Consider the following 17,787-nt stretch of genomic DNA (forward strand, 5'->3'; position numbering starts at 1 on the left):
GGGTTTTGGAGTTTGCTTTGGGAGTGGGGAACACAGCAAATATCCCAGGAAGCTGCTATCACAAAGTTATGGAAAAAAATCCATCATCTCACCAACTTCCAATCCTTATCATTCCACCTCCCCCATCATCTCCAAGTTATTATCTGTTAACCACATTTTTAAACTGTAGCAAAGAAAACAGAATAAAATCAATAGCTTTCTTTACAACTAGGAGGACAGAAATATTCAGCTCCCCGGTGGGAAAACTGGTTCTTTCTTTTTTCCTTTCTTTCTAATTTTAAACTTCACTTAAGGTTCAGTGATTGAACAAAAGCAGACAAAAAATATTGCAGTTATCTGACGTACAGAAGTGTAACATGAAGTCTGCTCATTATGGATAATATTTATGGCAGATCATAACGTTAAATTACAACTCAGCCGCCTCAGCCAGAAATTTGTAACACCACACATGTGCTTCTAATTAAGGGCTTTTGAAGTTGCCCTGGATATTTATTTTCAAGGGATTTAGTGCACAGAACGATTAAAGTTTGCTCTTGTTAGGAGTTCTGCAATCGAAAAAAAAATTACGAGAAATTGCAACTGGACCTCAAACTAATATATACATTCATTTTTGCATGAGTGTATACGTGTACATCTGTTTATCTATTGCCATAAAAAAAATAAAAATGCGTGTGTTAACATAGATAAAATAATATATTAAAAAGAGGGAGACAAAGGGCTCTTTGTTTCAAATGTGGTCCAAGTCCAAAATTTGTGACCGTAATTTTGTTTATAGGAAATCCTTTATAATGCTAGTTTAGTGTTTCCATATGGAATTCTCATAGGACTCTTTTCTCCCTCCCCCTCAACCCCCCCATCTCCCTCTTTTATTTGGATAAGGCAAGAGAAAAGTGAATGTACATTCCAAAGATGCATAGTCATTCCGGATCAAATTCAATGGATTCTGGCAAGAGTTGAAAAACACAGATGCAGTGTTTTAGGTCTCCTGCTGTGCAGCCTCCAGCCATGAGTGTCTGGTTGAAGCACTTTGTAAAATCATGAAAACCCTATTAAATTCATGAAATATAATATACTGCGTTTTCGAGCTAACTTTCCATTGAACTGTCCGTGAAGATGGAATTTGTCTGGCTTGCTTATGGTGTTCACAGACACACACACACGTACACACTCAGGCATCCCTGTGTGCACGCCAAGACACAACCAGGAGCTGCTGCAGTGCTTTAACCTCTGCTTCTTCAACTGAATCTTCCTCTCCAAACCAGCAGAGCCTGGATTAAAGCTCAGGAGTTCCCATCAAGCCTTCTCTGTCTTTGCACCACACAACTCACCCAATGACCCCAACAATTAAAGAGGTCCTGATGTTTAGGTAGAGGGAAGTAAGCGTCCAACACAGCTGCCCCTCTTCCTACTTAAAACAAAATCCCTTGCTAGGAAACTGAAAGCAGCCTGATATTCTTACTTCATTTCCTATTGAGTTTCACATAATAAAATCATCATATGTTTAGGATTGGGTTTCTTTTCTCCTCTTCTAAATGAAAAAGTGAGAGCAGTCCCCTGAGGAGAAAGCTCTTGCTGTTAAAATTGTCCTCAAGACACGGGCAGTTGCGGCCCCTTGCGTGCCTGTCAGAGTGAGAAAAATATGTATTTTAGTAAAGCTGGCCTGCCCTTGCTCATTTATGTCAAGGCACCCACGTGGCTGAAAGTTGTAATAAGTTTAATGAAATATGGCTGTACCTGAGCTCACCATGCAGCCACGTGAGGTTTTCCTTACCTCCGCGTGAGGCAGACGGAGCTCTCCCATAAAATACGTTGTACTTCCAACTGCGTCTTTTATTCAAGGATCTGTAGGTACTTTAGAAACACTGAGATTCATAAATGCTTAGGCCAGACAGGACCTTTGAGCACTCAGCCCGTGTAATACTGACTGTAAACTTCATCCTGTAGCTGCTGTATTGAACACAGCAATGTTAACTTCCAGTTTTGAGATGAGGACTTCAAGAGAAGAGGGATCTTCAACAGAAGAGCCTTCTCTGGTAGATTGCTCCAACAGCTAATCAGTCCTTCTGTAAAAAACATTACCATGCAATAAATAACCCGTGATGTTTAAGATAATATTGCTAACAGTAGGATTTAAGTTGTATGTCTGTGGTTAAGATTGTCCATGGGAGTCTTAACTCCAATTTTTTTGAGAAAGAATTGTGATAAGGTGCATCCTTTTCTGTCCAAAGTCTCTACCAAGTTCTGCTCCACCAAATCCACAAATAATTCATAAGATTTTGTGTAGAAATGGTGATTATATTTGAACATTTCTTCACAATTTTGGTACAAGGCTTCCCATTTCTGTTGTGAGCATTTTCTGTCAGTGGATGACAGAAAGATGGAGGCTGGATGCTTGTTAATTAGGTTCAGATTTTCTGATGAACAGTTCTATTGCAAGCAACAAATCAATTCAAGACTAGAAATTGCTTTGCAAGTCAAATATTCAGAAATTTGTCCCTGTAACTTTAAAATTCCAGATCCCTTTGGAATGGAAATAAAGGCTTAAATTTCAGGACCACAGTGCACGTTTGACACATTCACTGGCCTCAGGTATGCCAAAACAAAGACAACAGGCTGTCTGCTATTTCCCATTCCAAATAAGAAGGGAAAGGAATGCCTAAAGTCCCTTAAGTACTCACTTTTTTGGTATAAATAGTTTTGAACTTGAGCTTGTTTCAACATTGTTGTTTGCATAAGGGTTAGATGTGAATCCTCTTAGGTTTAGATTAGATGATTTACCTTCTGTAGGTGCCTGTATATCTCTACTTACTAAAAAGGAAGTCTAGAGTAACTTATTTGGACTTCCACATCTTTTTAGACATTTATTTTGGGTGAGAATCCCTTCTTTTTTCCTTACAAAAACACATTGAAATAAAGATATTTTTGCAAGTCTTGGTACAGCAGTAATTATCTAAGAACATAAACAAAAATGGGTGTATCAGAGATATGACTTTTTTGTTGATGAGGTTAGTGTGGTGTAGTTCAATATCATGTACCAGCTAAGTTACTTTACATATCTTTAAATGTCATTGATATTATGATTCATAGTACAATACTCTGTGGTCTTCCAGTTTCCTTTAAAAAAACTGAAGCATACATTTGCAGACACTAAAGCAACGTTAATTAATGAGGTTTGTGTTAACAGACATCTTGAGAGGATTAATGTGCAAAAATTAGATAACCAAGTGCATGCCATTTAGGTTTAAAGTGCTACTCCTGCTGTGTCATGTGAACATTTTATGCAGAAAAACACCTGTATTCTTCATCATGCAACAAAATAATGGGGGACTTAATAAGCTTTACTAATTCGATATAAAAAGTGGCAGCTACAGGAAACATGTATTTACTGGCAAGGAGGATTGTTTAAAAGAAACAGGCAGAAATGGCCTGGGAATATTCTACTGGATAGCCAGTGAGCAAGCTGAGGGAAAATAAAATTTGGCATACCCTTGGCTTTGTCCTAGCCTCCGCACTCCAACCCCAGCCCTTGCTGGTTACACCCACCGCAGCCGTTTTGGCAGGGACACACCCCTTGCAGGGCTACCTTTGGTGGCAGTGGCCAGTGTACATGCATTTGAGTGTCTGTCATTCCAAGCCCCCTGACACAGGAAGGAACATGAACCAGAGGTGACATCAGGCTCCCTGGTGCTCTCATTACCATCCCTGACCAAGATGTCACATCCTGCCACACAGCACCAGAGCTCCCAAATTCTCCAGCCATGTGAGCCATCTCAGACCAGAGCCTCACCAACATGGATTTACAGGTTGTTTCCAGAGATGCCATGGTTATGAGGAACACAATCCATAGAACTCACGAAGGTCTTCAACCTTGTTACTCTTTACTTCTACAACAAAGCATATAAAAGGTCATGGGCCTGTTGGAGGAAGCCACAAAGATACTGCAGGGCTGGAGTCTGTCTGCTCTGCAGCCAGCCTGGGACAGCTGGGGGTGTTCAGCTGCACAAGAGAAGGCTCCAGGGAGAGCTCAGAGCCCCTGGCAGGGCCTAAAGGGGCTCCAGGAGAGTTGCACGGGGACTGGGGACATGGGCCTGGACTGAGAGGAAAAAATGGTTGTAGACTGCCCTTTTCTGGAGGTGTTCAAGGTCAGGCTGGATGGGATCCTGAGTAACCTGGTCTAGTGGAAGGTGTCCCTGCCCATGGGAAGGGGTGGAACTGCATGGTCTCTAAGGCTCCTCCCAACCCAAACCATTCTGTGATTCCATTATCCTAAAATAAATGGAAAGCCCCCCAAAAAAGAATGGATTACACACATTCTGTACCTAAGCTCTCTCCTTATTTCTTCATGGTTTCAATTTGGATCAAAGTCTTTTTGTGGAACCAGAATCCTACTTACCTCTGGAAAGGTTATCTCTTGGTTCTGCATTCTTGCAGTGTATTACAGTCCTCCCAGCTCCATAATGAACACTGGAGCTTTTACCACCATGCAAATAACACTACCTGATGGAATACTATCATTAGGATTGGCAGCAATAGCCAATGGCTCTGTAAATTCTCACTTTGATAACCACAGCTATTCATCAGTTCAAATCCCATTTAAGAGGCTTTTGGATCACAATCTCTCTTCCCCCTCTCCAACAACAATAAGATTGTGTAAAAATAAATATTTTGCTTATTGCTTAAATGCAATGAAATGCTTTGTCCACCACACAAGGCACCAGATCCCACATCCTACCCTGCTGCCCAAGGCAGAACTCCAACAAGAGAGTTCAAAACAACAGTATCATTACTGGCTTCCTACTTACTATGCATTGGAGGGGTGTTTGCCATGGAGTAACAGGGATGGCACAGTTCAACAGTTATTTCCCAAAATTCCCTTTTAGAAAATTTATAAAGGAAAATGCTAGGTTTTGATATACAATTCCCCATTCATTTGCAAATCCTAGTGACCAAAAAAAACCCCAAGCCACCCTACTTTAAATTAATTTGAACTCTCTTGCTGGTGTTCTATTTTTACATATAGGATTTATGTTAGCTGTTCTAACAAGCTTATATTCTTCAGTATTATTTACATTATTCTTACTATTCATATTGGGCTCCTTTTGGAAGCCTTAATAATAAATCCCACTAGGCCACATGTTCTGCACACTCAGTCCAAAAAGATGGCTCTGCTCCAAGATAGTTTGGGATGGAAACATGGAACAAAGGAAAAGTTTGGTACAGACAAACATGTAAAAGCATGAGCACAATACAAGGCAAACCTGGTCAGCTGAGCGGGCACGAGCTCAACACACCACAACCTGACTGCTACCAAATGTTACTGTTCACACCACTGGGATGATTTCAATCAGTTCAGTTATTCCTAACAACGCAATTAGTCTCACTACCACCATGGCTCAATTTTCTCAGTGAGCCTGAAGAAGACTGGGAGAACAAGAGAAAATTTGAAGCAAGTGATTAACATCAAATCTGACAAAGCTCTGGAACAGATTTTACATGGAAATACCCAGGGAGAAACCTGGCTGGTTCTTAGATGCAGAAAGGGTTTATCTATGAGGTTATAAATTGGATTTATGGGTGGCAACCAGGAGGAGGACTTGGTAGCCCAGGACTTGTTGTTTATATATAGTGGGAACTGTATCTTTAGACCCAAATGAAACAATTGCATAGAGATACGTTTCAGAACAACAAAATTATATTAAGAAAATAAAGGCTGTTAAAAACAGAATCTATACACAAAAAAAAAAAATTTTAGAGAGAGCAGAGGCTGCGTATGAAAAGTACCAGTTAATTTCATCACAGACTCATCACAGAGGTTGGAAGAGACATTCAAGAACGCATAGTCCCACCATCAACCAATACCATCCCAATCACCCCTAAAATCCATATGCCTCTTGAACAGTTCCAGAGATGATGACTCCACCACCTCCTTGGGTAACTTATTCCGATGCCTTACCATTCTTGCAGTGAAATTTTTTTTTCTAATATCTCTCTGAACTTCCTCTGGCAGAACTTACAGCCATTTCCTCTCATCCTTCCACTTCAGATATGGCAGCCAAGACCGGCCCCTACCTCACTCCACCCTCCTGTCAGGGAGTTGTGGAGAGCAAGAAGGTGCCCCCTGAGCCTCCTTTTCTCCAGACCAAACACCTCCAGCTCCCTCAGTGGCTGACAGGTTTTCTAGACCCTTCACCCGCAAGATTATGAAGAGAAATTGCACTTGTACTGCAGATATACAAATTAAACTCCTATTTTCTATCTCCAGCCCCTGGGAGGTGTTCAGGGCCAGGCTGGACAGGGCTTGGAGCAAACTGGTCTAGTGGATGGTGTTCCTGCCCATGGCAGGGGGTGCAAAGAGATGATCTTCAAGGTCCCTTCCAACCCAAACCATTCTGCAATTCTGTGATTCCACAACAGACACACTTCTGTTTGGTGCTTTGAAAGATTCCAAATAGTAACAGGCTACACCTACAGGTCTCACAACATGTTTGGGAATATGCATCAGTTGAGATCCACAGTGATAATCACTGGCCAAAATTTGCTTAGTCCTTGAAAAGGCTGTGGTGGCAGAGACCTTCACACAGAACCCACTGAAGTCAAGAGAAATTGTTCAAAATCATTTCAGTGGGGTTTACATGTAGCTCACGAGAATTTGATTTCTAGGGCTGTTGATCTGTAGCCTTCCACAAGCACTAATTTTACTGACATATCTTTAAATGTAGTTCAGCTATGTCTTGGAAAATTTCAAATCTGCCGAGTCAGATGGATGTGCTGCATGCCATGGTCCACAAAAATGAAAGGCCAGCTATTAATCGGCTTTGCCTTCAGCTTGGTGACTTCAGAAATGTCCTTCTTGAAGCCACAACATTTAATTTATCGAGAGATATATTTGGATCTATTTATTTCAAGAACAAAATTGTCTGGTTTGCTGCCATTTATTTTATAAAAGAGATAATAAAAATGTAATGAGTATGGAGATTCAAAAGTGGAAATGACACAGAGAAAGCAATAATCATTAAAATAAAAATATAAACAAGTCTATAAACCAAACCCCCAAGATATTTGCCACATATAATGTAACTTTTATACCTCTTACTTCATAATGCATAACTTTACAAGAAAATTAATTTAATGCTTTTGCTAACCTTACTCAACCCCAATCAAGTAATAGGTAGCAAGAAAAACAATTATATGCACACACAGTAAGCTTTCATTTAGTTCAAGTGGTGATTCAAGTATTTCAATAGCATAATAAAGACCTGAAACCTATTTAACCAATGGCAATACCAAAATCCCTGAAACTAAGTTTTTCACATGAGATTGCTTGGATATTTAAACCCACTTAAACTTCTACAACAGGGCTTTTGTGAGATACTTATCTGTGCTGACCTCTATAAATTTCATCAGGTACTTCAGCCATGATACAGAAATAAACTTTACACACAGCAGCAGTCTTGCAGGAGGGACAGGACTTTTGGCCAAAATATGCTGTCATTAACAATGGAGAGGATCTTGGGTCCCAGTCTGAACAGGCAGGAGGAAAGGACTGACACTCACCAGCCCACCCCTGGGAGGATCACCCACAGCAGAGGGTTTAACCATGGCAGCTCACCCCACAAGCCCAACCCCACCTCTGGAAATGTTCAGGGCCAGGTTGGATGGGGCTTGGAGTAACCTGACATAGTGGAAGGTGTCCCTGACCGTTGTAGGAGGTAGAAACGAAATGGTCTTCAAGGACCATTTCAGCTCAAACCATTGCGTGATCCTGTGATCAGAGATCGCCACCATACCATCCATGGAACATCAAGACACCTCCCTTGGTGCTGGAAGGGGTTGTCAGCACAGAGGCGAAGGGCTGAAAAGCTCTTTAAACCCCCATCTCCCTCCCTGAGGTCCAGCCCCAGGCTCCCAGCAGTGTGACTCGCATTTCACTGCAGAGGGAAAGGCTGAATGATAGAGGTATTGAAGTGGGTAGGTTAAAATTGGGGCATTTAGTCCTTACATCTACTCAGACATAATTGGCTTAATTTTCCCTGTTGTGAGGCCTTCCTGCCTCCTGCTGCCTTCAAAAGACATCAGACTGCACACACAGAGATTAGAAAATAGCACTGACTGTTAAAATGTTTGATTACAGATATTTCCATAATCACAAGCAAACATGTCAGACTTAAATGATCCTACTCTTAGGCTCCCCACCTGTAAATCATGAAACAAGGCACTTCATGCACTTTTCAGAAGCAAGGGCAGGGTTGTTTCTAGAGCTGACTGAGGCCTTAGGCAACGGAAATACCATGCTCAGAAAGTCCAGGGATAAGTAAGTATATGCTGCATAAAATATTTTAAGAGGCTTTCAGAAGCAGGAAGAGTTTCCCTGTACTAATAAATCCCTGAACCTGAAGGTTTTGCTGCCCTTGAGTTCAGCGACACAGCTGAGATATCCACAGTCATATAAAGTTTGCAATTCTCTAAGCAGCTTTGTGGATAGCCAAAGGCGAGATCTACAAACCAGTCATTATCACAATTCATATCAATTACTTTTAAAACTGAAGAAAAGCCAAAAGCTTCAGCTCAGTAGGTGGCCTGTTCCAGTGCCTGATCCAGAGAGGACAACAGAGCAATCCATGAGTCCCCAGACTTCAGCGGGACTTGAGCAGGGACTTCATGCCTTTGAGTCACGAATCCTGGAGCTTTGGACAGATCCTGATCGTCAACCGACCCCACTGGAACCAGAGAATTCAGGCACTCACATTACTGCAGAAAAGCATGAACTTAATACAAGTCTGATAACATCATGATGCCCCCTTCAGCCACCCTCATTTTCAGCTCAGAAAACAAGCAAGACATTCTTCCATGTTTGGCTGGAAAACTAAGAGAAGTATTTTCTGATCAAGTCTCATCCCAGAACAGGAGCAGCCAGGAACCAGCTGCCAGCAGAGGTGGAGCAGCTCATTGTGTCTGGGACAGGACTCAGGGAGAAGCAGCTGCCAGGCTGGATGATATTTTGGCAGGCTGAATGCAACCCACAGGTCACCTGTGCTCTGGCTCGTGCATGTCCATTTTCCAATGAGTCAAAAGTCCCTTGCACCAAGTCACTACTGGAGGAAGGTCTCAGGAGCAGCCACCTCCAGCAGGAGTCAAGGACAAAAGCAGGAACAGCAGTGCCCAAGGTCCCCTCACACCATCCCCTGTATCTGACTATGAATGACTGCTGAACTTCACAACTAATTCCCTTTTCCATGTTCTCAGCTTCTTGCACTACTGCAACTTAAAATACTTCTCTCTCCCACTACCTCAACCGGCTCATTGATATGTCAGTTGAGGAACATGTTGGCAAATTGGATGCAAATGTTTCTTCTCCTTTCCCTACCATGTCCAAAACATACAGTTACACCATCCTGAACTCACATAAACTCCCAACTGTGTTTATTTCAGAGCTGTAAAGCTGATTTGACTGTTTAAATTGATACAAGGAAATAGAAACAAATCACTTTACAGCCTCCAAGATGGCTTCTGCTGCACAAACATCCTTTTTTTGCCTCAGGCCTCAGAAATTCTCTGCCAAAATGGGTCTGAGCACAAGTCATGTGGATGAGTTATTCCTAGCACATGTATTTTAGGGTTTTTTATACTCAGATCTTTTTAATTTTTTCCCTCATTTCAATTCCAAATATCTGATTTTCTTTAATGATTCATATCCTTATTAAGGACCTTGCCAGTATCCATTTAAACCAAATGATGCTTTCTTGAATGGGTCAGGTGGTCCAGAAGGCTACAACTTTTTCCTCTAGTAAAATCTATAATGAGAACTGTGTGAATTACTGATTTTTTTTGTTTGTTTAATGCTCGAACTGAAAAACTATGAAAAAAATTAGTATAGAATGAGTCTTAAAACTGTTTCATTTTTCTCAAAGGAATGAAAACAAGCACAAAAACACAATAAATGTTTTATTGCAGTACTTTCCTCCTTTGAAAAATTATCACTGAATTTAGCTAAACTAGGCTTTAAAACATGCAGACTGTAACTCTTTTATTTCCCCTTTCTGCATTTGATCTTTTTTTATTTTCTTCTGACAAAGTACTCTGCTAAATACAGCTGTTACTTCTGGATGTGGAGTGACCTGAAACTGCTTTTTTAGCAATAAAAGGCATCTTTCTCTCTAAAATTATTCTTTTGTATCCAAAGAGAGAAAGAGATCTAACCTTTTCCTTTCTGATAGTGAAAAACTAAGTGTTTGCTCATGATGGGGCATGGGAATCAGCCATGGGATTTGACTTGTTCTGTAGCCATGGAAAACACACCCATGGCACACAGGTGACATATCTAATGTCAAGGGCAACATTATTTAAAGTGTGTTTCTTCACACATGATTTCCTGGAAACACAGGAAATCCCAGAGCACCCTTGTGGAAAGGTATTTTGGTCCACAGCAAGGACCCTGGGGTCTAACCCCAAGTCTAACCCCACCTCAGATGAGGTTCAGACTAAAGGATTTAAAGCAAGTGGAAGCAGGCCTTGGCTCTTCCCTTCGCATCAGGCAAGCTTCAGCCTGGCTTTCCAAATCAACTTTTCATGACCTCCAAACTAATCCCAACCTTTGCACTGGACTCAGTACAACTGGCAAATTTATATTGTAAGCCTCATTAAGCCTCCTTTGGTCTCATAAATCCTATATTACCCAAGAACTGGCTACACAGAAAGCACTCAGGGTCACACAAGCCTAAGAGTGTGGCATTTAAATAACTCACACTAGTTAGATGTTTCCTCATATAGCTGGAAGCCTTCATTGAAACAAAATGTTGCATTTTGAGCATTACAATAGAACCCAGCACTAAACCTAACCTTGGCTGCAGATAAGGCATATTCCTCAGGGTGAAAATTTACTGTGAGTAAAACAAGCTGATGCAAACTCTGTATTTTCCTTCACCAGAGTGCCAAAGTTCAGCAGTAAGGTTCTGCAATGCATCCTTCAAATCCTGTAAAAATAACTTCTAATAATAATACAGAGAATGAAAAAGGCATAAAGCAGAACAAGAGGCTAGAGCTTAAAGTATTCAAACAAAGTGATATCAATATTCTCCATCACAGGACTTTCAAATTTGAAAATAAGTGTAGCTCTGTAGCCACCAGTTTCATAGAGGTTATCCCTGATATAAGGGCAGGAATACATACCAAGAAAAAATTCAGAATAAGGCAGCCAAATCTACAAAGCAGCACACAGCTTTTCTCTATGAGATGAACAAAATTCAACCCTAACCATCATTCTGCAGTAACTCATTTTATATTCATAACCCCACCTGAACACTATCTTCTTACATGCTCCTACAGCTAAACAAAAACTAGTAATACAACATTTTAAAAAAGCTCAAACTGTACAAATCATGAACCAGTTAGACAACTGGTTTTTTTTTATTTATTTTAAGAAATCTTTAATGAATACATTTCAGTTTTAAATTCCAAATATCTGCCTCCATGTTCTTCCAAATCACTTCTGCACCTGCAACTAACTCCCAGCCTCAGGCAGTGAGCTCTGTTCGGCCTAAAGGTGATCCCCAAACCGGTTTACCCACCCAGCTATGAGAGTGAACCCAGTGTTATTCACACACACAGGGTGAAATTGGGAGTACCTTACTCAGAGACACCAGTACCACATTTCTACCTCTTTTCCACTTGAACAACTAGGTGTTAATTGCAGAAATTGGCTATGACTTTGTCTCCACTTCCCTGTTTCACAGTCTCTAATCAGGTCCCTATATCTCACTCACTCCTTTTCTCTCCTCTGGAAGAGCCAAACATTGACCTCCCCTGGATCTCCAGATATTTTTCTCTGGAAGCTCAAACTGAACATGTCTCTAAGCCTTGTCTGGGGAATTCACAGCACTCGCAAGTGATACACAGAAGGAGATCTGGCAAAATGCTCTTTCTTTTTTGTCTGCCTTCCCTTTCCTCACGAATGTGGACATTTCGCCTAAAATATACAATTACATAGATTCTGGCCTCATTTATCCCCTGTACAATGGGTACTAAGCCCATTCCCAACATTAGCTGTGGACCGGGCATCCATTGGCCCCAGCTGCCAACACAGTCAAGTGAAATGAGTGAAAAATGCCCTGTGTACAAAAGAAGATAAATCAATACACTGGGATGTGCTAGGCTAAATTTCCCAAATCTTAACCCAGAGACTGTTTTTAAAACCATAACTCAGTCAGTCCCCAGAAGATAGGAGGCAGATTCTGATCTTAGTTCAAGTCCTGGACCAGGAGCATGTTTGGAAAGAGGGGATAGCAACACCTGCATCCATGGTAAAGGCTGAACCTTGGAGAACACTTGACACAACTCCAGGCAGCCTCATAATGAGCCAGCAATGTCCCCACTGGCCTCACAGACAGAGGGCACACTGGTGTGTGATATTGTAGATAAATAATATTATCTTAAAAAAAAATAAAGCAAAATTAAACATTTTGAAAGATGTGAACTTAAAAAAAAAATTATATCAGTTTAAATTTTTTCTGGTTAGAAGTTTCTGTAAAGGAACAGGGTTGCTCTGCAACAGCCCTTCAAAATCTTCCACAAAAGGAAGAGCAAGAGAAATCTTGCTCCTTCCTGCAGTAAACAAGCCCCAGCTTGCAAACAGCACCAGAAACATTTTTTATGTACAACAAGAAGAATCCAGAGCAGCTCCACTGAGACTGATGGATATGACTCTTCTCTTGTTTATATAAGTGATGTTGTATTAACTGTGGAGGAATAAAACCTGAGATGACAGTCAGACACCATCACATAAGCTTTTATCTGCAGACCTCACTCCTCTCCATCTCTCCCATCTTAGGTCTGATGAAAAGACCATTAACATTAAGGGAATCCCTTGCACTGCATTTCTAAAAGACATAATGCCATTTGTCCAGTGCATAAACACCAATCCCATGGCACAGGAACAGCTAAGCTGCCACAGGGGTGTGAAGACAACACCCCAAATTAGAGAATCCTTAAGCAGTTTGATTTGGAAGTGACCTTAAAGGTCTTTTAGTTCCAACCCCCCTGCCATGGACAGGAACAACCTTCCACTAGACCAGCTTGCTCCAAGCCCCATCCAACCTGCTCCTGAGTATCCTGCAACACGCCACACTGTCCCATTTTATTCCAGTAAGTCTGGAGCTGGCAGCTAGGGAAATTTGTCCTGTCATTTACAATCTTTGAAGTGCAAACTTCAGACTCACACAGAACAGAGAGCAGAAGTGATGTCTGCGTTTTCAGGTGAGCAAAGCTGCAGACTTCAAAGGTTCTGCATTAGTCTGTGAAGCCTCTTAAAGATTGTCACCTGAGTTTATCAAAAGCTGGCAGAAAACGCATCCATACATCCAGATAAACGTATTCTTTGATCTGAGTGATAAAAACAACTGTTTTTCTTCATGTAAACTCCTTTTTTGTAAATGTTTATGAACTGTGGGAAATTATGTCTCTGCCAGAATTTAAAATAAAGTGATTCAATGGGTTTACCTTACACTTACCATTCATTATGCTCACAAACATTGCAGAATCCCAATGGAGTTTTCAAGGAAGGTTCACGATGTTGTAGTTACCAGGGAAACACATGATAAATTGTTGCTATCTAAAAAAGAAAATCCCCATTAACTTTCTATTAAAGAGCAAGCAATGTGAACTATATGGGGAAATGCCTTTACGGTTACCATATTAAAATGCTGAGTGCTTTGTCCCAAGATTAACCAAATAATGGCCAAGCTCTGACATTTTAATTCACTGTGAACAGCACCTAGCATTTTATAGCCTGTGGTTTACCATGCATTGCTAAAGACACCCCAGTATTCAGCTGGATCAGCCCAGGAACAGAAGACACCATGTGATTGTACTTGCAGTTAAAATATTTACAGGCAAAGCTTTGCTAAGATAGGCTACAAAAAACCAGCAGGGTATTTCACACCGCAACGAAGAGGCTTTGCCAACTCCCCAAGTCTTGTACAGGATATCCAACCCCAGATGAAGAGCTTACAGGTTTAGAAACAATGAAACTTTGCATAGAACAAACACAGTTTCTCAGTGTACGTTAACATCAGTCGTTTGGTCTTGGAGCACAGGTGTTGCAGATCACCCATCACCTGTCTCTGCAGAGCGGTGATGGGGTCATGGATGCTCCAACCCTGCCTTGCCCTGATGTGAGAAAACCACATGGGACCACCTAAGCAGCCACACAGAAAACCAGAAAGGCTTCCTTGTTCAAAGCCCTCTTTGAGCTCTTGCAGATTGGGCAGGCAGCTGAAGCAGGAATCATCACCCTTAACCACTGCCCCTTTGAAGGAGCTAATGTCCCTACCATCTTTTGTTCAGTCCCAGCTTTTGAGACTGACCACAAGACTGCCTCCAGCCTTACTGCAACATGAACAGGCTGCCTAAAATCACCTTCAGCAGAAGCCAAATTAAATCTGCCTTCTTCCACACTAAAATGTCCTAAGGCACATTTCCTTCCCTGTCCTCTCTTTCACACCCATCAGTTATAGTACCTCAGCCCAGCAGAAGGTAGCCTTCAATAAAGAGCAGTAATTTCTCTGGCAGCTGCAAAGTGATTCACATTTGGCTGCCCATGACCATCACACTCAAGCCTTACAGAGTAAGACCCTGAATCACTATAGTGAGTTAAAAGGATTTATTCTCATTTAAGAAGTCACCTCTGAATTGATGAAAGACATTCAGTAGCTGGCTTACCCGAGTTTCCACTGTGAATTAATAAGAAAGCAGAGACATTGTCCAGTTTCTTGCTGTATTGTTCCCACCTCACTACCCTCTGGATTAAAGAAGGCTTTAATTTCATTGGAGCTCATGTTAGGATGTCTAAACTTTCCAGCACAGGAGAGGAGCTTCAGAAATACTTCTGGCAAGTAGAGGCAGTGTTATGGGATGTAGGAGTTAATTCTTCCCCCTGATGAGATGGAGCAGTGGCTGGTTCTGAAAATTAAGACATGTAGCTCATGGTCAGTGTGGAGGAGGAAGACAGGGGGTCACACCAAAGTTACACTCGGGAAGATGCTGACACAACAGGGCAGGTGTGACCACCAGGACAGGTCCTGTGCTAAAGGAGAAGTGATTTGACAGGACAAGAGGACACAGCAACTTTTCACAGAAAGGGTTGGTAAACATTGGAGTCCCACTCCTGGAGGTGTCCAAGGAGAAACTGGATGTGGCACTCAGAGCTCTGGTCTGGGTGACAAGGTGGGGATCGGTCAAAGTTTGAGCTCAAACTTGAGAGTTTGACCTTGGAGGTTTGTTCCAACATTTATGATTCAATGAAAGAATCTGCAAGACTTAGACACAGCCTGGACATGAGGCTCTAGACCAAACTGAAAGAGCAGCGAGAGCTGATGGTGTGTGACAGCAGAGAGAAAGAGGAAAAAAGTGGGGAAGGGAAGGCACAGTGATCCCAGAAGCACTGCTGGCAGGGCTTTTCTTGACATATCTGCAGGCCCATTCCTGCTCCAGATCAGACAGGAATGTCTGTCCCTTCTCTTGTAAGAAAAGGCTGGTCTTGGTGATCGTCACATCTCTAAGGCCATAACACTCTAGAGAAGGGAAGGATATTGGGTTCTCTCTGAAGGCAGGACACACACCCAACCTCCCTTCCTAGCTGTCAGGTCACCTGGCTGGTTTCTCACACTATCCAGAGGCACAGCTTTAGTTGCATGTTTGACATCACATGGCTTCACACCACAGATTTAGCCCTAGCTGTAAATCAGTGTCAGCAGGATGCAAAATAATGGAACAAAAGCCTCATTTTAGTCTGTTGACCTGTTTTCTTTTTCCTCACCTTATTTTTACTTTTACTGCTCTGCTTCTTAAATCCTTTCCTAAAACAAGCAAACCTTTTTTGTTTCCATTTGCAAAGGATAAAAAAAAATAAAAGAAGGAGTGAGAGAGACACACAAACACAAAAAGCCAAAAAGAAACAGTGGAGAGGTATGTGTTATTGGACAAGTGTTTAATTTATGGAACTTGGCCGGCAGAACAAGAGTTTGAATTGTACTTCAATAAGTGGAGCTCTTAGAATAAATGTGGCTTGTAAAATTGTTTTACAGTCTGCTTTGCCGAACAGCCAACACCTCATGGAAACCTTTGAAAAATATTCTGTTTAGAAGCTACGGTTTTTATATTTCATATTTTCTCTATTTGTTTTCCCCTCTGGTTTTATAACCGAAACCTTATGCAGGAAAACAGGATTTTTGTGTCTTAAAATATCTACCTGACCTGACTATTTTTATTATTAAAAAACAGATAGCATTTTGAAAATTCTTCACGTATGAGGCACTCAGTTCAAACATGAAGGTGTCCTTGTTTGATAACCCAGTGAGCTACAGATTTCCTGAATAACCTTAGGACAGTCATTTAGCTGAGACTCATCACCCCTCTCCCTGCATACACGTGGTGCAGCTGTGTGCATCTGAGCTGTCTTTCCCATTATAGACAGAAAATGTGACAGAATTTGGGACATGATTCATCTGTGTAGGATGGGAGAGGATGAATCATGCTCTAGATGCATACATTGACCAGCTCTTCACTGGAAGTCAAGATGCTCAGGTACAGACGTCCACACTGCACATACCAACCCTCGTAGGTCCCATCTCAATCTCTCTGTGTCACTAAAAGGATGAGGCAGACACTTCTGGAAGTAAATCCATCCCATCCCAATGAGATGATGTCCCACACACCTGCGTGATCTGCCTGGAGATGATACCAATCATTCCATGCCAGCCATGGAGAGCTGACATAGATATAAGTCTTTAAATATTTATAGGGAGTTAAGAGGAACAGAACAAGAGTTAGATAATGTATTAAAAAGAAATTCTTCCCTGTGAGCGTGGTGAGGCCCTGGCACAGGTTGCCCAGAGAAGCTGTGGCTGCCCCATCCGTGGAAGTGTCCAAGGCCTGGAAGGTGTCCCTGCCTATGGCAGAGGGTGGGACAGGATGGGCTTTAACATCCCATTCAACCCACCCATTTTATGAGTCCATGAATCCCTTTCTAGCAACACCATTCAGGAGACCCATGGTAAGGAAGCCAAAACCTCCTCCTTCGCAGTTACACACACAGTGCATGTGTGTGTGTGACCGTAGGTGTGCAGACAACCCAAATACAAATGGTGCCAGCATAGCTTCTGCCACAGAGTAAAATCCATTAAATAAATTCTGTGCCTCCACTGCCAGAGTGGGAGATACTGCTGCAGCAGAGGGGGAAAGAAGAAGTAGTAAACTTTTGCCTTGGAGCAAAGCATTGCATTACATAGTACAGAGACTGGGAAAGACAGAGAAAGACCACATTGTAAAAGCCAATTATCTAAATAAGGATGTAAGAATCATATTTAGCCCCATTAAACTATCCCAACTGCTAATTGTTGTAGTTGTGCTTGTACAGATATGGCAGAACTGCTCTGGGATGTGGCTTCATTTAATGCTTGTTGTAGGAAACAAGGTCACTTGCGCACCTTTTTTTCCTTTTGGGTGTTTTTTTGTTTGGTTGTTTGGTTTTTTGTTCTTTTTTTCTTATTTTAAAGGTCTGTGGCTGAGGGTTTTGTACCTACTCTTAGAAACAGTGTTGCACTCATCCTTAGTGACTGTTTTGAAATACCCTGCTTTATTCATTTGCTTTCAACATCACAGGTTGATCCCTGGTAGAGCCTCACTTGGTAAAGTCATTACGACTCAGCCAAGCATTCTGTCACCATCCCAAAGTTTTTCCCTCTAGCTGTACATGGTATTTCTTCTCTGTTCCTTTATGTCTTCTTATGAGAGAAA

Source organism: Coloeus monedula (genome assembly GCF_965178545.1).
Source record: "Coloeus monedula genome assembly, chromosome: Z".
Lineage (NCBI taxonomy): Eukaryota > Metazoa > Chordata > Aves > Passeriformes > Corvidae > Coloeus > Coloeus monedula.